Here is a 25258-nt window from a genome sequence, read left to right on the forward strand (position 1 = left end):
TTAAATTAATAATTTTTAGTCGACAGAAATGTTTCAAAAATGTGTACGGTATTCCTTAATGTTCTTATGTTTTCTCGGTCTTCAAAAGTGTATAATTTATGGCAAAACTATAATTAGGTACAAATATTTTTTTTTAAGTCATCTTTAAACATTAATTCTGATTATACAAATATTTCTATACTTTTTAGAAAGAATTTATTTAACGTTTTAATTTTAATCACCCAGTCTATAACACTGTCCGACATTGATTTTACCCCTTGAATAATTCTAATCACTTTCGATAGATTTTTCCACGCTGATTACGAAAATGCAAAGAAAAATGCTCTAGCACGTCAAGCTTTTGAAAAAATTAGTGTCAAAAAGTGAAAAAAGCATGTTTCCGGCTATAATTAATTATGATTAAAAGAAAAACAAGAGGTGATAGATTTTTGTTTTTGGTTTCAAATGAAAGCTTAAATCGCAGCCAACAATTTCCTTGAGGAAGAATTAAAAAGACATTACAACAAGACAATTAAAAATCAGTTTTTCATTAACTTTAAATTTTGTCATTTGTCATATTTTTTTAAAGTGATAAACAAATGAATTTTTGAGCATTCAAATTAATAACATTTTATAAAATTTTCAGGTTACTTAATTAATTTTTCATTTATTATTTTCATTAAATTTCGGTATACATAAGTGCAATTTATTATATTAAAAAAGTACCTATTGTGAATTTAACATTTTTGAGGCGCATGATTATTCCCCAAATGGCATTTTTTCGAATTGTCATTTTTACGAAATATCATTTTTGCGAATTGTCATTTTTACGAATTGTCATTTTTGCGAAATTTATTACTATAACAATTTTTGCAAAAATGACAATTCGCAACAGTGACATTTCGTAAAAATGACAATTCGAAAAAATGACAGTTCGCATAAATGACAATTCGTAAAAATGATATTTCGCAAAAAAATCTAATTTTGTTAAAAACTTGACGTGCTAGAGCATTTTTCTTTACAGATTCGTAATCAGTGTGAAAAAATCTATCGAAAGTGCCCAGAATTATTGAAGGGTCAGAAAAAAGATTCATTTCTGTCGGATAAATATTTCAAATTTTAATTTAAAATGAAAAAGTAATAATAGGTTTATAAATGCAAAAGTTTATACTACTTCAATTTATTAAACTTTAGTAAGATGCGAAATGTGAATTAAGATGTGAAAAGAATTTTATATTATTTAAGACGTATTCTTATTTAATTTTTTAAAATTTATTGCAATGTAAGAATTAAAATTAATATTAAAAAATAAACATGAAATAAATACCTTCAAAAGGCTAGTGAACATCTCGTATTGGTAATACTGGCAGAGTTTCTGATATGAGGAATTAGGTCCTTTTAGATAATTCTACGTTAATTTTTGATAGGTCAGAGAACGAGAAATACACACGTTGAAGCTCGATAAAGTGAAAAGGTAATTCGTCGATGCTTCGCACATGTGGAAACAAATTCGACCAAAAGTAGGAAAACAGAAACATCCTAATTAGTACTTGTCTCACAAGCGTAGGATTTATTATTATTATTTTATTCTTTATTTATTTATTATTATTTTGTTTTCTTTTCTTTTTTTTTTGTTTTGAAGAAGTAAGTCTGTAAGTAATTATTCAAAATTATTTCAATAATTCTTTAAAACATCTTAAAATCTTAAAAATCATAAAATCTATAGACCCAAAGAAAACATACCTTTTGAGAAAAAATTGTCTTATAATTATCAGTCTATCGCGTAGAACGATCCTGTAATCTTGATATCCGTATCGCTTCCACTAATAACTGAAGAAAGTTGAAAACTTGGATTCGTGGAATCATCTTATATATGTCTGTAAATGCAGCCTGAAATTCAAATAAGAATATCAAATTACCAATTCTGATGATAATGTAATATTGTTTAGTTGAAAATATTTTCATTTTTCGAAAAACATTATTTTTCTTTACTATCTTTTCAATATTAATATAAATTATGTAATTTTCTTGTTTAAGCTGAAAAATACTTTTTTTTTCTTATTTACACATTAAACATGCATGCAAGAGACAGAATTGCTCAATTGAAGCGTAATTTTGTTGTCTTTATCGTATATGAACCCAGTCATTCGAAATAATGAAATATTAAAATATATTTTCTGTCAATGAACTTGACTCGATAACAGAGATAGTCACGCTCATGTAATAAATATGTAAAGTAGTGTCATTGAAATTGAAGGGAAATTTCATCGACCGTAATTCAGATAAAAATAAAACAATACGTGACATTTGTAAACATACGAGAGGTTTTTTTTACAATAACAATTTTTTTAAAAATACAATATTGCTTAAAACAGACTTCGCACTCGATAATTAATTTTAAAACAGTAGCAAAAAGTAGCTTACAAACAAGAAAAAGAAATTTTAAAAAAATCGAAAAATTAAACTTGACAACCAAAAAAACTCGTTTTAGACACTTTACAAAACTGACAAAAATTCTATTCCACATTTTTCATTTTCCTGAATTTTTCCTAACTTTCAATAAAAATATTTACTTCTTTCTTATCCTGCTAATAAATTCAATTCCTGCAAGGAATTTTATTATTCACGAAAGAAAATTCAAATATTTATAAAAATAATTTAATTCTTGCGAAGAATTTTATAAAAATTTTTAAATAATTGATTTCTTTCGACTAGTTTTATGCGAATTCTAATTTAAATAATTAAATAATATTTTTTAAATAATTGAAATCTGTTAGGAAATTTTATGAAAAATACTAAATATTGAAATAATCATCAAATTTCGAAAATTTTTTAAAAATTAAATAATTAAATTTTACAAAGAAATCTATTAAAATTTTTGAGAACAATTGAATGTCTGTGAGGTATTTTACTAAATTTTTTTTTGAAAATAATTGCAGAGAGAAACTGAGAGTACGCACGTAATGCAAATCGCTCTTTCCTTTGAAAGTCTGCCCCCTCGCGGCCAAAAGTCCCAAGCTTAGGTGGTTGGCTATATATATTGCCTAAATCGGTGAGCTTGCACACATATGTAAAACGCAATGGCTAAGCCGAAGTATAATCGGAAGCACTCGCGATCGCTCGTAAAATGCAAGGAACGTGAACGCGAGGAATAGAACTAAAAAGAGGTTATGACAATGTTTTGACATTTGTACACATTGTTTATGCAAAGTTTTTTGTGGTTTTTATGCTTATAAAATTTTGTATTTACACAAAAATTTTATTTTAGGGATTTGAGCGTATAACATTTTAATTAAGGCTATTTATTTTGATATATTTACATATTTATAGAAACAAATGCTCCTAAAAAAAAGGAATTCAAATATAGAGCAAATAAATATTGCAACAATATTTTTAATTCTCAACATTCATCAGTATTTTTATACTGAGTGATAAACTCTTACTATTGCATAAATTAGGAAAAAATTCGGGAATTTTATGAAAAGTACTGGAGAAATTAATATTAAATTTACAAAATTGAGAAAAAAATTCTGGTTTTTCCGGTGTCCGCAAATTAATCTTTGTTAATATTAATACGTTTAGGAATTTTTCTTATAATTCACTTTCTAAATTTTGAAATCATTACTAATTTTCATACAGAACTTTGGACTTTTTCCATTTTTGACAATAATTGCAATTTATTTTAAATAATTTAAATCTTGAATTAAAAAACTTTCATAATATTATTATTTATAAATTTTTCAGGAAATAATTTTACTTAAAAAGTCGAAAAATGATTGAATTTTTGAAGAATTGCGATTGCAATTTTTATAAATAATTGAATTTTAGAAGGTTTTATATTTATAATTTTTGTAAATTATTAATGTTTCAAATAAAAGTTTGGAATTGAAAATATTCTCAAATAAATGTGAAAAAGTCAAAATTCTATTTGGAAATCAGGAAAAAACAAAATTAAACAAGAACAAAGTAAATACGAATTAGTAAAAATATTTACTAATTTAAATCAGTGACTGACTTTTTTACTTTTGAATTAGTACATTTTACTAATAAAGTAAAGTTTTACAAATTGAATTACTAAAGTGTCTAAAATTAGTGTCTATGTTGAGCATCGAAAAATATTTTTTTTTACAAAACCGAAAAAATGAAACGATTATTTCAAAGATTTTAGATTTACAGGGTGGCCACATGTCAGTAAAGTCAGGGAAATGTCAGGAAAAAATTTTTTGTCAAAGAAAATTGAGACTTTTCTAAACTTACCAAAAATTGCAACTTTTTCGACTTTTCTTCCAAACATTGCAACAAAATATCAGAATTTTTAGTAAAAAAAAAGTACAATTTATTTTGATTTTTATAATGCGAAAAATAACTATAAACAAATCTTTCAAAAATTGTTTTTGAATCATTTTTTAAGATAATTAAAATTTTTCAAATATATCTATATAAGAAAAATCTTTTTGAATAATAATTGAAATTTTGTACAATTTTATTGAAAATAATTAATTTTTTAAAAGTATTTTGTTACAATTTTTGAAAATCAACTTTTAAAGAATTTTAATTGCAAATTTTCAAAATAATTGAATTATTAAAAAGCTTCAAACAATGTAAAATAATTATTTTAATATATTTTTACAAAATTAATTGTAAGAATTTCTCTGTAATTTTTTGAAAATAATACATTAATAACTTAAGAAAAAACTATGGAGAGTTACAATTTATTATTATAAAAAATTAAGATTTTTGTATTTAAATATTTAAATTCTAGAAGAACTTTTGAAAAATTATTTAAATTAATTGATTCAGAGATAAAGTTGAGTTGAAAATTGTAGAAAATAATTGAATTCAGGATGGGTTATAATTGTAATTTTTAGAAATTATTAAAATTCATAAATTTTACTCATTTTTCCGTAAACATTCATATTTTCCTGTAAAAAGAATTTTGTCAGGAAAAGCAATTTTAAAGTCAGTAAATTGTCAGAAAAATTGATACTTATGAAACCACCCTGATTTAAAAAAGTAAAATTTACAAATTAAAAAGCGAAAAGTCAGTCACTGATTCAAATTAGTAAACATTGTCACTAATTCAAAAATATCTAGAGTACACTTATTCTTATTAGAAAACATTTAATTATTTAATTAAATATGCTTAATTCTTCGCAATATTCCACACCGTAAAATTCTAAATTAGGAAAAATATAAGTTTGGATGCTTTAATTTAATTATTAACATTAAATTACACAATTACAAAAAACAAATTACAATTAAAATTAAAAAAAAATTACACAAATTACAAAAAAAAATTACAAAAAAATTACAAATTACACAAACATTCTTAAATAAATAATATTAAATTAAAAAAAAATAAATTAAAATTTATTAAGAAATTAATTGCACCCCATAAATTTAGTAAAGTAAATATATATAAAAAATTAAGAATTAAGTTAAATTAAGTATATTCAATTATATTGTGTAGAATTTTTTTTTGTAAAACTTTCGTGTGTAGAGATTAATTGAGGGGCCGGATGTATCAACTGCCTCTACGCTCGAACGTGTTGTCTGTCTCTTTTTTCGCAAGATAAGATGTCGGAAAAAGTATCTGAAATTCCGAAGTCAATGAAAAGCAAAAATAAAAATTGTTCTCAATAGAGCTTATATAAATACACATTTTTTATTAAGAAAATTTTGTTCTGTGACTTTTATTTTTCTTGATAAAAAATAAAAACTAAATTTTTCCACCGGATTAAAATAATTAAATTTTAATACTCAACTCGTGATATTTTGTTAACCAATGAAGCAAAATAGTTGTAACTTCACATACCTTCGTAGAAAACCTCGCTGATTCCAGCGAAATGATTAAAATAATAAAAAAGTATAATTTGTTAATAATTTTTAGCTGCAAAGTAAGTATTGTCGTGACACGTGTTTTAGAAACTTTGAACGAAAAAACATTGCGATGAAGTTTCGAATTTAAAAAATTTTTTTATTCTAACTTGTTAAGTAGTATTTGATAAAGTTTTTCTAAAAATATTGCTTTCTTTAACCGATAACTATACTTTCTACAACAGTTTGTTTAAAAAGACGTCAGCGCGCTACGAGATGTTTCGCAGCGCAGCACTCGCAAGTAAACGAATACATTGATTCCCAAGTTGTTTGTTTGGAACAGATTGAGACTATTTTAGTTTATTCATTTCTTTACTGAAAAGAAATACAATTTTTAGTAAAGTCACTGATAAATTTTTGCAATAGCAATTTAGTTAAAAACTATTAATTATTGTTAAAAAGTAACCAATAATAATTAGCCAAAACCGGCTAAAAATAGTTCAAATTTACTGACATGCAAATAATTAGTGTATAATTATTTTGACATAAATTTGATGTTAATTTAACTAATAAATGTTTATTAAGATTAGTAAAAATATTATTATTTTAATTTTTGACTGAATTTTTGCTATCAAAGTAATTATTTTTATATAATATTTAACTATGGATTATGACGATTCGTTTAGCTTTATATAACAGTAGCATCAGTTTATTTATTTTAACATGTATTGTAAGTAAATAACATGAGAAATATTTTTTAAAAAAATATTGCAGAATTATTCGCAAAATAAATTGTACAATAATTGTATATTGTATTGAATACTTGACGTTAAAACCTATTTTTATTTTATTTATATCTGTATTTTGGCAGATATTTTCATACAATAGATTTTTTTTGTTATCATATGCACTTTTCAAGAAAGTAACCCTTTTTTATATACCATTTTTCTCAAAGTTGTGATTTTTTTCACTCTTCGGAAAAATATGGTGTCCAGATGGATCGCGGCTGCCGCGACCGTTGACTGCAAAAAAAAAGGGTTCGGTAAAACCCAATACAATTTTCCCAGGATTTTGAGATTTTTTTATCACAATTGAGAAAATGTTTTGGCCATTTTGGTCAAAAACCGGATGTCAGTAGGAGTTTGTCTCCTGAAGACGAATCTTGTAAATACATTATTGCAATAGTTTTTAATGTGTGAAGATGAGTGACACAAATAAGTCTTGTGGGAGAAAAAGGCCAAAAAATGAAAGTACATGGAAACACAATGTTTGCAAAAAATTACGAAATGAGGTATGTTAAGTTATGTTTTAATTCAAATTTGCAATAAACTTTGATAATTGAATTTGATCGTTTAAATAAACAGAATTTTGGATATTTCTGTAAACTATAAAAATCTACGTGTTAAAGGAACGAAACATTTTTATGCATAAATGTACACAGCGTACCAAACGAGAATATAATTTTATTAAAATTAAAAGAAAAACGTCGTATTATCTTAAAGAACATTATTTTCTTATTAAAAATGTTTTATTTAAAAACTTGAAAAGGGTAAAAAACAAACCAAAGTTATGCATAATAATTCATTAGTTAGCGTCGTAAATGTTACAAAAATAAATGTAAATTAAATTACTCATTGTTTAGTTGTTACGTAACGTAAAAGTATTAAAATTGCCATAGACTAATATACGGTATAAGTAATCCAGTTACATTCTATGTATTACAATATTTTTATAACTCGAAATGTAAAATGTGTATTAAAAAATTTTTAGATTTATTTCAAATGTTTTGAAAATAATTATTATTTATATTATAAACCCTTTTTTCTCCTGTCAAAAACAATTATATAGACTTATATCAATGGAGTTGTCGTTTACTTGCGAGTGCTGCGCTGCGAAACATCTCGTAGCGCGCTGACGTCTTTTTAAACAAACTGTTGTAGAAAGTATAGTTATCGGTTAAAGAAAGCAATATTTTCAGAAAAACTTTATCAAATACTACTTAACAAGTTAGAATAAAAAAATTTTTTAAATTCGAAACTTCATCGCAATGTTTTTTCGTTCAAAGTTTCTAAAACACGTGTCACGACAATACTTACTTTGCAGCTAAAAATTATTAACAAATTATACTTTTTTATTATTTTAATCATTTCGCTGGAATCAGCGAGGTTTTCTACGAAGGTATGTGAAGTTACAACTATTTTGCTTCATTGGTTAACAAAATATCACGAGTTGAGTATTAAAATTTAATTATTTTAATCCGGTGGAAAAATTTAGTTTTTATTTTTTATCAAGAAAAATAAAAGTCACAGAACAAAATTTTCTTAATAAAAAATGTGTATTTATATAAGCTCTATTGAGAACAATTTTTATTTTTGCTTTTCATTGACTTCGGAATTTCAGATACTTTTTCCGACATCTTATCTTGCGAAAAAAGAGACAGACAACACGTTCGAGCGTAGAGGCAGTTGATACATCCGGCCCCTCAATTTTCTAAAATTAATTCGAAGAGAAATTCAAATTGAAAAAATGTAATAGTGTAAAGAATTTAATGTCATAGATTTTCTGAAAACTATAGATATTTATTTGTGTAGAATTATTTAGTGTTTAACGGCGTAGAGTTAATAATTGAATTGGCATCCAAAATGATATTTTCTTCCCTGAATAATTTAACGTATACCTAGAAATTAATTCAACATGAACTATACAAATTTAATAAAATTAAATTTTATTTAAAATTATTAGGTACGTTTATACTAATTATTAATTTAAAAAAATGTAATTAATTTTATTAAATTTAATTTAGGTACCTTTTATTATTAGTTGAATTAATTTCAATACTTATAAATTAAATTTCTTAAAAATTAATTTTTATTGTTATTTCATTTATTAAATTTATCACTTATAGTAATTAATGTGTAATAATTTTTAAATCACAATAGTAAGAATGAATAAGAGAAGGAAGCAGACATTTCGCTGTCCTTCACTTTCTCATTCTCAGCATTGCGATAGATTTACTTTGGGGACTCAAAATCATTTCTCGGCCTATTATCAGATTAGTTCAGTTCTATTCCTCGCGTTCGCGTTCCTTGCATTTTACGAGCGATCGCGAGTGCTTCCGATTATACTTCGGCTTAGCCATTGCGTTTTACATATGTGTGCAAGCTCACCGATTTAGGCAATATATATAGCCAACCACCTAAGCTTGGGACTTTTGGCCGCGAGGGGGCAGACTTTCAAAGGAAAGAGCGATTTGCATTACGTGCGTACTCTCAGTTTCTCTCTGTTATTATATATGAAAATAATTGAATAGTTGCTAAGAATTTTAATAAAATTTTCAAAAATAATTGAATTCCTGAGAAGAATATTATTATTTTTTAAAATAATTGAATTGAAATTGAATTGATTTCTTTTGACTAATTTTATGCAAATTTTATATTATGTAATTTAATTATTGAGAAATTTTTCTTACTCATAAAAAGAATTGAATTCTTACAAATGTTTTTACAAAAAATTTCTAAATAATTAAATTCTGCTTGGAAGTTTTATGAAAATAGTAGATATTGAAAATCATTGAATTGCGAAATGTTTTAAAAAATAATTAAATATTACAAAGAAGTTAATTAAAATTCTTAACAATAATTGAATTCTTGCAAACGATTTTATTTGAATTTTTTAAAATAATTGAATTTCCAAGAAGAAATTTATTACTTTTAAAAATAAATGAATTCTTGTAATGAATATTGTTATTTATAAAAATAATTGAATTTTGCAAACAATTTTATTAAAATGCCTCAAAATAATTGAATTTTCAGGTATAATTTTGTTATTTATCGACATAATTGAATTCTTTCTATTGAATTCTTGGAATTTTATTAAAATTTTCAAAAATAATTGAATTCCTGAGAAGAGTTTTATTATTTTTAAAAATAATTGAATTATTTGCGAAAATTTTTATAAAAATGTTTAAAAAAAATTAAAATTTATGTGAAAAATTTGGTTATTTTTGAAAATAATTGAATACTTTATAAAAATTTTTTAAACATTGTTTTAAATAATTAATTTTTTCGAAATATAATAAATATTATGGAAATTTTATTTAAAATAATATTGAATTCTTGCGTAAAACATTATTTATTAAAATAATTGAATTTTTCGATTAATTAATTTAAAATAGTTTTAAAAATAATTGAAATTCTTCGATGAGTTTATATTTATGAAAATAATTGAATTCTTGCTTAGAATTTTATCAAAAAATTGTTTAAAAAATTTAATTTCCATGACAAATGTTATTATTAGTGAAACTAATTGAATCATTGTGAAGAATTGTCTAAAATTTTGTTAAAAAATTGATGTTTCGACATTTTTTTGGAAAATGTTATTCTAAATTAATTCAATTCCTGTGGAAAATTTATTATTTATGAAAATAATTGAATTTTTGATGAATTTTATCAATTCTTTTTTTAAATAATGGAATTCTTTTGTGGAATTTTATAAAAATGCTAGATATTGAAAATAATTAAATTTCGAATATTTTTTGAAAATAATTGAATCGTTTTAATGAATTTGATTATAATTTTTGAGAATAGTTTTTTGATTTCTAGTATTAGCGAATTTAAAGTAGTGGAAATTCTAAAAAAAACAGAAATAGTAGATTTTAGTAGTTGAAATCTAAAAAATGTACCCAAATAGTAGCATAACGTAAAGAAAGTAGTAAATAGTAGGTGTAAATAGAAGATGAGTGCGAAGCCTGTTAGAAAGAAAAGTGAAAGAAAAAAAGTAAAAAAAATAATGTATATAATTAAACATAATTCTAAAAGTGAGAAAAAACAGTATAGAAATTTTAAGTGAATAAATAAATCCAGTATTATTAACAACTATCGCAGACAATGAAGCCAATTGACCTCAAAAATGGATATTGATCTACATTTGAACCCTCTGACCTACATTAGGTTCCCCTGTTCTTAAAAACAAATTTATTCCAAGTCGAAGTAGTAATAGTGGTGGTAGTAGTAAATTAAATATATCACTTGGAACGCAATTGAGCCGAATGCCGAATTCTTTTTTCCTTTACATTTTTTCTCGCATTTGTCTCTCGTTACACTTTCTTCCGTTTTTATTTTACTTTATCTGAGATATTAAATCAAGATATAAATGAATGAAGCATTTCCTTCCCTTTTACTTAACGAATACTACTTTACACAACTATTCTTGAATCTAAAAATACCTTAACGAGTGATCTCGATTTTACGAGTCCTCCAAATCGACTTTGGTACAGCTACAATCCCACTATTGTCATCACTAGCCAGTTCCCACAAATGACTCAATAACTACTTCTATTTGCCTACGACAGCACCCTCAGAAAAATTTTCTTCAATTTTTTTTTTATAGTCTTAAGAGTTGTTCAAAATAAATGCGCATTTCATCATCTTATTTTCCCAGGATTGGTCGTATTTCAAGATAGCTGTCGACGAATTCTACAGTTTTAATGCTCTATAAAAGAAACACAAAAAAACTGATGACTAAATGTAATACAAAATTTATTTCATAATAAATCGTGTAGCAAAATGTAACTATGTATTTAAGGTTTAATTTTGTGTATTATAGAGTAAAAGGTTCTTGAAAAGGCCATACAATTATTATTATTATTATTATTATTAATTCCAAATAAATTACAAATTATAATTAAAATGTAAATTTACATACGTTTAAATACATTATAGAGAGCAGAGCTTCGAATTTAAAAATTGAATTAAAATACTAATTTGCTTCCTTCGTGTAGAAGGAAAAAATGTTAAAACTAACAATTTCGAAAATTTATAATATTTAGAATAGTAATTAGGATGTGGAATGCAGGACTAATATGCATTGTTTCCCTTAACCCTTTAACGCCCAGTGGTAAATACGCTGTTCCACAAATTCATTAAAGTCATAACTATGAAAATAATATAAAAAATTTCAAATTTCCAGCTCTAGTTAAACTCTTCCAACAGCTAACATAAATAAACAAACAAATAAATCAACAATAAAGTGAAATAAATTAATAACAAAGTCGAAAACTTAAAATGGTGGTTCTAATTTGGCGAACAAAAAAATTAAAAATTAATCGGATTGAATTCAAACTTAATACTTCGAGGTTTTTGGAATTTAAAATATTTTCGTCCGCCATAAGGACCTCTATTTTGAATTTTGAAATTTGAACATTAAATTCAATTCCAAAAACCCCCAAGTATCAAGTTTAAAGTCAATCCCATATTCGTTTTTAAATTCTTCAGGCATATTGAATCCGCTATTTTGAATTTTAAAATTTCGACTTCAGATTCTTAATCAGCAACTCTAAAAAAAAACTACGAAGTGTGGTAAAAATTTAATCGGTGAAAATAAAATAAAAAACCGTTGCCAAGTTAAAAGATGAATTTATTTTGTTCATTTCATAAACACTTTGCTTCCTCATGAAGATTTTTTTCGATCAATTTATTTTATTTCTTTTTATTATTACGTAAATTTTGTTATATTAAACACTTCTGATTTCATAAAATTATTATTATAAATTTTGAAAATTATATTTTCTATAATTTTCGGTTTTTAAAATACCAATAATTTCGTAATTTCTAATCGAATTAGGTTCAAAAATAGGACAATCGAAGTGGTTTTTAATGCTTTACAAGTGGGTTTTCTGACTTTTAAAGTTACTCCTACATTTTTTAACAAAATTTTCAAAATAGTCTTATTTTCAAAAATTTTAGATTTTTGAAAGTTTAATATCTTCTTTTAATATGAACGAAAAGTGTTCAATAAGGGCTTAAAAGCTGCATCGGAAAAAACTCTACAAAATTAATGAAAAACATTTATAAGTGTCCTAACATTTTTTAAAGTTATGGTCAAAAAACTTTTTTTTGCAAAATTAAAAATCCAAAATAAATATAGTTAAACTTTATTAATTGTTAAAATATGACTTGATGTTATATAAACTTTATATAAGTATTCTTTACATTAAAATTGCAATAAAAATATACAGTACAATGCAATGAGCGAATTTCATTATTTTGTTAACTAGAAGACATATTTTAACAATAGATTATTAAACCATTCTGAAGAAAAATTTTCACATTAAATTACCACAAAATTATGAGAAAGAAAACCTCCGTAGCATTGTGGAGAGCATTTCCGGAAATCTTTCCACATGGGAAATATCATGTAAATTATGTTAATGTTTAATTATTTTTAAAACTTATATTTTAAAGAACTTCTAGAAAAAGATACAAACTCCGAAAAATTATTAAATTTTCTAATGTGTTTTTAGTACGGAGAAACTCTTGATAGTAAGATTTAAGATATTTTATTTTACAAAAAAAAAACCAACTCAGCAAGACAAAGATATGGGACGAAATTCATTATTTTCTGCTTGGATTTTACAAAATAATTTTTCCGGCATCATTTAAAACTTTAATGCATTAATACTAATTACAATAAAGAATTCGAATGACTAATAATATTCATTAAGAAATGTAAATTAGGAAGAACTGATGTTCACGAAAGCAGCCTTGACAATTTTAATTGTAAAGTATAAAAGTTTGTATTTTACATCTTACGCTATGTTTTAGAAAAATTGATTATTTTATTGAGAAAAATCAGAAGTGCAAAAAGCGTGTCATATTCTTAAGTTGTCGATTATACAATTTAAAATAGTCTGTTGATAAAATTTCCATAGAGAACAAGAATTTTACTTCCTACTACATGCTTCCGACAGCCTTCGGCTAACTCTGTTGGTTCTGATTTTTTATCTACTTTTGTCCAATTTTCAATTTTTTTAAAATTATTATATTAATATAATATTTATTTGCACTAATTTGTATATTTGAAAAATTAAATTTGAATTAAAAATGAGCAAAAACGTATAATATATTCATAAGAGTAAAAATAAATATTTATTTCTATTTTTAGATGAAAAATAATATAATTTTATTTAAAATACAAAAATTATTTTCTCACTTGGTCGTCTTAATAAGATTTTTTTTTAAATTTATGAAAAATTTATGAATTTATTGACTTATTTATTGACTTTAATTTATTGACTCTGAATGATCCTGTAACTGAACAGTTTTACTTAACTAATTTTATTATTTAAAGAAAGTAAGTTTTTACATATTTCTACTTTTTTATGAACACTATAAAAAATAAATCTTGCTATCAACCCACTTTTGACTAAAATCATTTATATTAGAACCATTTTTATAACTGAATTTCAGCCTTGAGAGTATGCTTTGAAGACCTAAAATAGGCCAGTTTTCAATTACTTTGATTTTAATAAGATGTAAACTTTTTTATTTTTCAAACTTTTTTTTATATAAGATAAACATTATTAAATTTAATAATATTATATGTAATTTTAATTTAACCATTAACTTGAATTGAAAATGATTTTTTTTCAAAATGAATGTAAAAAGCGACCTTGAACATCAAAACTTCCCTCTTTTTTAGAACTACCCCTCTATCCTTATAGTTACAACCTTATCAACAGTTGAGTTTTAATGGTGTGTACCGGAAAATAATCGACAGTTCACATCATTGTATCTCGACATCAAATCTCCCACATTTAATATGTCTTGATTGCAGTGAAAACACCAGGGCTCTGGGCTCTACCACGACGGTCACCCTTCAAAGTACTAAGCGTACTTAACGGTGCTTGACCTCGATGATTGCAAGCCAGGGAGTTTCACCACCCGAGATTTTTCATAAGTGTTTAAATTCTCTAGGTTCTTAAATTAAACAACTGTACCTACACTACCGGTCAAAATTGAGAGACCACCCATTTTCAGGTGAATGAAAAACAAAACATAAAATTTATGGAAACTAAAATTTTTTTCTTTTTTTTTTGTTTGAAAGATGATAAAATTTTGAAAAGAACAAGATCTTTCAGAAGTCATTTGGCCCAAATTTTATTTACATGTTTTTAAAAAATCGTCATTTTCAATGTTTTACAAATTTTTGAATTAACTTCTAAAAATAATAAAAGCTTTTTAATGAGCGTAAAAATTTACCATTAAAAATTAAAATCTGTCCCCATAATTTACACAATTTTTTAAACAGTAAATGTTTTAAGATTTTGTTGTTTCTATATAAAACAATTTTTCAGATTTTTAAGCCATTTCCAGAAAATTAAAATGTTTACATGTTCGTTTCAAGTAAAATAATTGCTATATGTGAAAATTAGAAAATTGGATCCGCCATTTTTAATTTTGACTTCATATTCGTAATCAGCGACCACGAAAATCCCTAGATTCTTTTCGAAGTGTAAATTCAACATTCTGTAAAATGTGTGCATTAGAAGCGACTCTGTGGGAGGAAACGTGAGCACAGAGGAGGGTTAATACCCATAATAAAATTGTCTTCGACAACGCTCACTTTCAATTTCCTATTTCTATCTTGAAATGTACTATTCTTTAAATGTCCCAATTGATAATTATAATCGTTATAGAAATTTTCATTTTCATATTAAACAGTTCCAAAATGTAAAAAATTTATAAATGTTCTAACTTTAGGTTACAAGGTAATGTAGCTTTTATGATCTTTGAAAATTTCTTATTATATTAAAAAAATTTTATAATATATATAAAAGCTTATTTTTAATTTTTTGTCAATCGATTTTCAAATGAAATTCAGCGGATTAAAACTGACTATATTTTTGAGCTTTAATGCTGTGATAACATACAGTGATGTTAAGAAAATTTATAAAATAAAAATTTATATGTGAATTAGGGTGACCCAAGAAATTTTTTTATTTTTCTTAATAGCACACTTGAATTTTATTCTGCGTGGAGAAAAATATGAGATACTTATTTTTTTTATGACAGACTCTAAATTTTCCTATATACTTTATTTCATTATGTATGTATATAATTATTTGTTTTTTTTTCAATAAAAGGAAGATTATTGAAATGAAAATTTGAAATTAATTTTACATAATCAACAAAGTTTCGTCTATCATTTTAGCCTAATGAGAACAGTGATAACTAATCTCATTATAGGCTAAAATACATTCTAACAAGTACTGCATTGTTTCACATAAATTACATTCACAAATTAAGAAAAATAATATTTTTAAACAAACAAAATGAAGTAAAAATTAACATTTCAAATCGAATTTGTCTGAAAAATAAACTTTTCATAAAACAGGAAACAATTAAAACGCATAAAATGTTAAATATGTAATAAAACAGTGACGTCTCTCGTACAGTAACTGAAGACAAAACATATACACATTTTGAATTCATCATAATATATATTTAAGAGTGAAAATTAACATTAAATTTCAATGTAAAAACACACTTGTGCAAATATGACGTGAAATTGTTAAAACTTGATATATTCCGAAGAGAATTTCCCTAAGAGAACGCACTTAATTTACTTTTACACTTCATTTTCGACCTGGAAGTAAAAACTCACATATAAAACGACCAAATTATAGTATCATATTCTTAGAATTTACTATGTAGCATTTACTATGTTGGAATAATGAATATAATCATATACTTTTTTGTAAAATAAACCCAGAGAAAAGAAATTTGTCTTTCAGCCGAGTTATTAGTTAATTTATGTTTCAAATAAATTTTATTTGGTTCAAATAAAACGTTTCTCTTTGGATATAAATAATTTTAAAAAACAAGACATTTTTAATAGCATATTATATGTGACCTGGTCTATGAAAAGGGACCTCACGTGTCAAAAAATAATTTTTCACTTTTTTGTTGATTGGGATAGAATTTGAAAGATGGCCATTGGTACACATACGTACCACCTACTTCAAAAAATCATAACTTTCTTAAAAGTATGATCAACGGATCAACTCCGCTAAGGTCTCATTTTGAAGGGGTGAGCGAGAGTAACAAATACATATGCATGTCATTTTCCAAAAAAACTACCCTTTTGGAAATACACCCCTTCAAAAAACGCGAAAAATAACAAAAATTTTAAAAATGGTTTGAATTTAAGAAAAAATTTTTTTGTTCGTCTTTCACAGTAACATATATGTTTAAAAATATTGTAAACTTTGTAAAAAAATTAATAACAAAAATTTATCTCAGGGTAAAAAAAAATTAATGAAAACTAGCCCCAAAAAAACCAAACAATTTAAAAATATACCAAATTCGCCTAAAATTTGTTACTCGGGGGTTTTCGAAGTCGCTGATTACGAATCTGATGTCAGTTTTCAAAAATTCAAAATGGCGGATCCAATATGGCGACCGAAAATTATAAAAATTCACTAGATTCGGGTGAAACTTGTCAAGGGTAGGTAATGTTATTATTATAATGATCTATATCTGTGAAACTTTGATACTATTTTACAATTAAGAAGCACTTGGAATCCTTTTAAATTTTTTTAATTCATTCACAGAAACTTTTATCATTAAGGGGTTGTTGTTTAACTTTAGGGTTGTTTATGTATTTAATATCAATACTTAGTTATTATATAAATATGTTTTTATATTTTTAAAAAGTATAGAATCAAGGAAAATTATTTTTTTGATTTGCTCCAAACTAAGAAAAGTTATGAATTAAGGATGAGTTTATTATTATTATCCATATCTGTGTAATTTTTTTAAAAACTGTATAATTTAGAAGCAATTAGAATCAATAAATTTTTTTAATCATTTATAGAAACTTTCACCGTAAAGGGGTAGTTATTTGAATTTAAGGGTGATTTTCAAGGTGTTATTGATCATCTTCTTCAATTATTAAACAACCAGGAAATTTTTATAAATAATTATAAAGTAGATAGGAGCTGAAAAATATTTAATTCATCAATTAGGTTAAATATCAATTTTTTGAGGTAGGAATGTACCTTGGGGACGGTTTTAAGGGGTGAAAAATGTCTAAAAAAATTTTTTTGTCATATTGAATACTTTAGTAATTAAATCTAATATACAATATAGGGTCAATTGGGGTAAATGTAAACGGAATATCTATTTTTCACCAAAAACATTAGTTTTTTTTGTTAAAAGGTAAAACGAACGGATTTCTTTTGCATGAACTTGTTACTAGAGTTCCCTAGAAAAATTTGATGAGGTACAAAAAAATATTGATGCACCTGAATTGCCTAAAACTGACTGTTTACATTTACCCCGAGATTTTGAAATTTTCCTAAAATTCGGGGTAAATGTAAACACCACTGTAGTTAAGCGAGGTTTAAGAAACAAGTTATTTCAAGTATACTACTGTTTTAAAGGATGGAAAAACTGATAAAAATTCTTCGTAGATGTATAGTAAATCAACCAGTTAACTGATAATGTATCATATAAAATAAACAATCAACCATTACAAAACTAGTAATGTAAAAACTTGAATAACTTGAACAAATTTTAATAGATTTTCATTCAACTTGTTAAAAAGAAGTTTTTAAGGTTGCTCAATAAGAATCTAAAATCGAATTTTTAAATTTAAAAATGGTGGATCCAATATGGCGGATGAACCTAAAAATAATATTTTTAAAAATTGATCAAATTTGCTTGAATCTAGCTACTCGGGGGTTTTTGAGGTCGCTGAATACGAATTTGAAGTCAAATTTTAAATTTTCAAAATGGCGGATAAACCTAAAAATATTTTTAAAAATTGATCAAATTCTCAAAAAAAAATTTTTTTTTATCAAATTTTTTTTTTAAAGAGGTCTTAATTTTCTTTTCTATGTAATTTTACATTGCCAAATTAATGAAATTGTGAAATAGAAACAAATTTATTCAATTATTTTCTTTTAAAATGTAGTTCAAGTTCTGTTTACATTTACCCCGAGTTTTCGAATTCTCGGGGTAAATGTAAACACTTAATTATTTATTAAATAAATTGACGAAAATCAAAAATCAAAGTCAATTTTTGTTAGGGCATTAATAAGGAAGAATTACTTTTTTTTGTTTAATTTTTAAATTTATTTTTATGCAAATGCGAGACAAAATACTGAAACAGTAAAATTTTGATTTTCAATCTTTTTTGCATTAAAAAATAACTTACACTATGTCATTGCCAATTGTCAAAATAAAATATTGTCAATACTCAGAACATCTTGTAGGTGAGCTGAGGTAAAAATATTGACGTCGTACTTATTTTTTAATTTGTAAATTTAGCTGATACATCTACTGTTTACATTTACCCCTTGTTTACATTTACCCCAAATGACCCTATGTGAAAACCAAAAAGTTATTATTTGTTTAGAAGTTTTTTAAAAGTTTGTTTAAAATCAAGAGAAACAAGAGTAAAAATACTAAAAAAATAATTTTTTTGTTATCATACAAATTAAAATAACGAAGACGATAATTTTTTATTATTTAGAAAAGTTGACAGTTTCTTTGACAGCTGTCAACTGTCAAAATTCAAATTTGATATCATATTCATAATCAGCAACCTCGAAAACCTTATTACCGTCTTTTTTATTAAGAATGATCACTTTCTAGAGAAGTTGATAGTTGAATTGACAGCTGTCAACTGTCAAATTGGCAATTTAACATCATATTCATAATCAGCGGCCTCGAAAACCCTAATAAACATGTTTCACTTATTTATACTTATTGTTGCTATTTGGAAAACTTAGATTATTTTTTCCATGTTTGGGAATTTTGTTATTAATTTATAAATGAAAAATTATTAAAATTCTTTTTTATTACTTGTATATTTTTTATTTTGATGTGATCCACACTGAAGAAAATATAAGCCAAACTTGATTAAAAAATATTAACATTTAAAAAAGTTACAAGGGTTTTTCTAAGTTTGAACTTTAACTGCTGTTTTCTCGAAAACTTGTTTTCGCACGTAAGGTCCCTTTTCATAGACCAGGTCACATATAGTTTATGCTTTCCGACATTTGTTATTCAAATCGAAATATGTATTATCAGTGATAATTTCACATGTTTCTCAAATTTGTTTAAAAAATTTATTTTTGTTACTTTCCAACTGCCTAAGAAGTAATTTAAGTTGTTGAATTTTTAATTTTGAAAATTTTTTCTGAAAATTAAAACCAAAATTAAAGAATTATCTAGGGAATAAAACGATAAATTGCAGAATTTTAATGAAAATATTTAATAAAGTCTATTTTTATCCTCATTTTAAAGATACAAAAATTCGACAAGTAATGATTGGTTTCGTACATCTAATACTGTAAGCAATAATAATTAAAAAAAAATTTTTTTTTAATTTTCTTAAATACATTTTTTGTGATAAGCCTGTAAAAATATACTAGTATATCAATTTTTAGCTAAATTTAGACCTCGAATCGACTTTAAGGCGCAAAACAGTAGCTTTATAGTCAATTAAAAATACAAAAAGTCGTTTATTTTCTACTTCGAGATTTCATATATTTATATATCCAATTTTTTATAATATAACTGTAACTGTCCATGTTTTTTAAGATATTATTATTTTCAAAAAATTATAATAGACATTCATAACATTAATTTTAAAATAAATTTTGAAAGATTATAATAGTTTTTCAATTATTATGGAGGCAATTGAAAAATTTCTAAACAATTGAAATTTGGTAAGATCTTTTGAAAATAATAAAAAAATAATCCAATTTTTTTTCCGTTATAAATATGAACATGATTTCTCTGAACTTTTAATAAATCTAAAAATAGTAAATTTTAATCTTACTTTGTTCGACAATAATTATATCTTAAAAAATTATGATAAAACAATTCTTAGAATAAGTTTTTAAAAATATTGTAATGTAATTTTTCGAAAATAATTTTATTATTTACATGAATTATTAAAAATAAATAATTAAACAAATAAATATATTAAACAAAAATTATAAACATTAATTTTTTATTATTATTATTTAATTAAAAAAAATTTATTTAAAAAAATTTTTTTCTCTTGGTTGCCAATATTCGGCCAATATTGGACCAATATTGACAACCGATGATTGGCGATGCCGTTACATCCCAAGCATCAGCCCATATTGGTCCAATATTGGGAGCCTTTATTGGACCGATGATCGGTCTCTTGGCTCCCAATATTGGACCGATATTGGACCGGTGAGAAATTTCTCACTGGGGACTTTAACGAACCAAAAAAGTCGCTTTAGTCGATTAAAAATAGAATAAAAATCGAAAAAGTCGTTTGTTTAATTCATTGTTGTCACAAAAAATTTTATTTTGTATTTCTCTTATTCTTCACTGATTTCTAAATTCAATTAATCAAAACTCGAATTTTGCTAAATAAATTCTTCTTATTTCTTTTTTTACGGGAAATAATATTTAAAAAATTTTAACTACCTACTGAAATTTATTAATTTCTAAAAATTACTACAAAAACCCTTCCAAAATTCAATTATTTTCTAAAATTTTAAACTAAACTTTATATCTAAATCAATTATCTATATCACTAAATTTTTAATAATTTTCTGAAAATTCTTCGATAATTCAATTATTTCAATAAAAAAATTCAATTTTTTTTAAATAATTGAAACTGTCCATTTTTCTTTTTAAAGATATTAAGGTAGAATATTTTCAAAAATTTTAATCAATAAATTCGTAAAATTAACTTTTTAAAAATATTTCTAAATAATTTTTGAAAGACAATATTATTTTACAATTAGATTCTACAATTAAAAAATGTCCAAAAAATTAAAATTTGGTAAAATCTTTTAAAAAATAATTAAAATTCGGTAAAATCTTTGAAAAATAATTGAAATTTGATAAATTCTTTTCAAAATAATTGAGTTTTTAAAAAATATTAAAAAAACAATCACATTTTTGAGGAATTTTAATTAAAGATGATTTCTCTGAAATTTTAATAAGTTTAAAAAAGTAAATTTAAAAAAAATTTAATTTACCTTGTTCGAAGGTAATTGAGTAATTATGATAAAACAATTTAAAGAATTAGTTTTTTTAGAAATATTATAATGTAATTTTTCGAAAATAATTGAATTTCTAAAAAGAATTTTTGTATAATTTAAAAACTAATTAACTTTTTGAAGAATTTTAATTTAAAATTTTGAACATGATTTTTTTCTCCAAAATGTTAAAAATATTTCTAAAATGTTATTATAATTAGTTTATTCAAAAATATTTTAATATTATTTTTTTAATCTTCCATTTCATTAATTTTCATTTTTATTAAATTTACAGTTGAAGATTTTTCATTAAAATTTTTGACTAATTCAATTATTTCCAAAATTTTCAATTAAAATTCTTTAAAAGTTATTTTTTTAAAAAATTACAATAAAAAACGTGAAAAAGATTTATTTTTGAATTCACTTTCACAAAATTATTTCAATTATTCAAAATCTTTTTAATTATTATATATTGAAGGGGGTCCATACTTTTGCCACTTCCTGCATAAATAATGTACGTTTAGTTTGCATTAAGCAAAGTTTTAAGCAAAAAGTTTCACATTGTTTGTTTTTCCAAAGAGAAATATGAATTTGCCAATTAGAAAAATCAATTTTTAACAATTTTGTTTCATATGTTTGAACGAAAAATTATTTTTTTCTACAGTAATTTAATGGTAATTTTCTTGGACTTGACGCTAGAAGTAAGCGTTGAGAGAAAATAAAATAGAGAAATAGGAGAGAATGAGAAATAGTAGAACACGTCATTTTTTTCTACATATATATTTATAATGCTTAACATACTCAAATATATTCCAGCTTTGCGTCTCTGTAATCTTAGTTTTCAATAGCACGTTTTTCTTTTAAATCAACATTCTGCAAGTTTTAACTAGCATTTATATTAGCATTGTTTTCAGAACATTTCTCGAGCAAGAAACAGGCAAATATGTGGATATTTATCGTGAGCCATCAATAATCGCGACTGCCGAAAGGATTTTCAGAAATATTTTATGCATCGCGTTTGTTACAGATAGCGATGTTAAAGAAGATATACTTTTTTGGCTATTTCGGGACACATTATTCTTTTTATTTATTAACAGTTTTCTAATTTTACAAGCAGGAAAAAAAATTAATTGCGACACCAGAAATACTTCAATAATGACAGCATCTATTAATAGATCACCTTTAAGGCGTAAAACAATCGTTTATTTTATTGAAAGTTGTTGCAGAAATTTGATTTTTTATTTACTTGACCTTTCCCTGATTTCCAAAGTAAAGTTTTCACTTTTTCCCTTTTATCCCAACAATAACTAATTCTACAGATTCTTTAAAATTTATTAATTTTTATAAAAATTGCAACTGTATAACATTTTCAAGGATAATTTAAAGTCTCATCTCAGTATTTTCTTTATTTAAAGTTTTCAATACTTTTAAAGGGCATCAAAAATCATAATTTTTGTAGCATTTCTTAAAAGACGATAAAATAACATGAAATTGCAATTAAAATAATAAAATGAATCGTTGCATTTTTTTACATACTCGTTTTTAAAAACGTTGCTGACTTCAGTCTTACGTTTAGAGCAGTGTTGTCAGATGATTAAAACGACAAATCTTCAAACTTTTTTTATTTATCATAAGATGGTAAATGAAATAAATAAATAAATAAATAAATAAATTTTTTTATTTATCTTCAGAAATTTGAAAATAATAATTAGTCAAATGTTATCAAATTTTTTTTAAATAATTGAATTCTTTAGAGAAAAGTTCATTAAAATTTTATTGAAAATAATTGAATTCTGTCAAAAAATATTATTTATAAAAAGAATCAAATTCTTCCAAAGAATATTATTAAAATTTTTGAAAATAATCAGGCCTCGGATCGACTTTAACGAACCAAAAAAGTCGCTTTAGTCGATTAAAAATATAAAATAGTCGAAAAAGTCGTTTAGTTAAGGTATTTGTCGCGTAAATTCGTTTTCGACAGAATTTTTTTAAATTTCACATAATTATTCTTTGGATATTTATCTACAAAATAAGGCCTATTAAAATAAAATTGACCGTCTGTAAGTCTCGAAAAATGAAATCAAAGTTTCGATTTTTAACATGTACGATATAGGAAAACCATATGAAAACCACAGATTTTTAATTTTTGCACTTATACTAATCGACAGATTTTTTAGAAAAACTAAAGTTTTATTTATTGAACCAAAATGAACTTTTATAAAAAAAATGAAAATTTTTCACCGTCTTGTTTAAAAGATATTTAACATCAAACTTGAAAAATTATTTTAACATTTACTGTAAATGACAGGTGAATTTGTAAACGTGGCAATAGCGCTTGTTAAATACTACAGCTTGTCTGCTACTTTTGGCGCGAAATTTTAAAGACGGCCATACGCCAAACTTGCGACGCTGCCACGATCGTTTTTCATGCGAGAGGTTATGAATATACTTTGAGAACATCTGTGTGTGAAACTATACGTCCGCAAAAGTTTTTCGGAAACTCGCATTCATTTAATCGTTTCATAAGTACAGTCAACGGATACAAACTTTTGATAGTGACCAGTCGCGCGACAAATACCTTAATTTAGTGTTATCACAAAAATTTTATTTTGTATTTCCCTGATTCTTCACTGATTTCTAAATTCAATTAATTAAAATAATTTTTAAATTAATTTAAATTAATCAAAATAATAATTGGAATAATTTTGCTAAATAAATATTTAAATACTTCTTATTTCTTTATTCACAGGAAATAAAATTTAAAAAATTTCAAATTCTAAAATTTAATAATTTCTAAAAGTTAAAACTATAACCCTTCGAAAAATTCAATTATTTTCTACAATTTATATCTTAACTTATTATTTCTAAATCAATTATCTATATTAATTTTTAATAATTTTCCGAAAGTTCTTCGAGAATTCAATTATTTATATATATTAAAAATCCAATTTTTTATAATAATTGAAACCGTCTATTTTTCTTTTTAAAGATATTAAGGTAGAATATTTTTTAAAATTTAAATAAAAAATTTCGTAAAATTATTTTTTTAAAAATATTTCTAAATCATTTTTGAAAGACAATTACATATAATTAGAAAATGTCAAAAAAATTGAATTTTGGTAAAATCCTTGAAAAATAATTGAAATTTGATAAAATCTTTTAAAAATAATTAAGTTTTTAAAAAATATAAAAAAATAATCAAATTTTTAAAAAATTTTAATAAATAATAAATAATTTCTCAAAAATTCTCAAATTGGAAATTTTAAAAAATTTTAATTTACTTTGTTCGAATGTAATTGAATCTTAAAAATTATGACAATTCTAAGAATTAGTTTTTTATAAATATTGTAATTTAATTTTTCGAAAATAATTGAAAAATTTTTGTATGTATAATTTAAGAAAAAAAATACTTTTTTAAAGAATTTTAATTAAAATTTTTGAATATTTTCTCCAAAATAGTAAAAATAATTATTAATAATTTTAATCTTATTATTTTGTGTATGTATTTGAATTTTCGGAAATATTGACAATATTGAATATCAAAAATATTGAAAATAATTGAATTTTAAAAAATTAGAACGAAATAATTAAGAGAATTACTTTTTTCAAAACTATTTTAATATTATTTTTAAAACCTAATTATCA

The 25258-nt window shown here is 23.9% G+C and overlaps 1 protein-coding gene across 6 annotated transcripts in view; it reads right to left on the reverse strand.

Moving 5' to 3' along the window:
- LOC122502961 (syntaxin-binding protein 5) overlaps window positions 1-25258 on the reverse strand; it is a 44012-nt gene that overhangs the window by 7664 nt on the left and 11090 nt on the right. Inside the window, exons 1-3 of one of the 6 annotated variants that reach the window (XR_006301683.1) lie at window positions 2940-3061; window positions 1723-1869; window positions 1307-1629 (exon numbers count right to left, since the gene is read on the reverse strand). The gene's annotated coding sequence lies outside the window, so the exon portion shown is untranslated. Of the gene's footprint in view, window positions 1-1306; window positions 1630-1722; window positions 1870-2027; window positions 2182-2552; window positions 2577-2939; window positions 3062-11181; window positions 11287-25258 lie in introns of those variants that run through there. The other 5 variants (XR_006301685.1, XR_006301684.1, XR_006301682.1 and 2 more) reach the window with 5 other exon arrangements.

Source organism: Leptopilina heterotoma, unplaced genomic scaffold, assembly GCF_015476425.1.
Source record: "Leptopilina heterotoma isolate Lh14 unplaced genomic scaffold, ASM1547642v1 Lhet_24, whole genome shotgun sequence".
Lineage (NCBI taxonomy): Eukaryota > Metazoa > Arthropoda > Insecta > Hymenoptera > Figitidae > Leptopilina > Leptopilina heterotoma.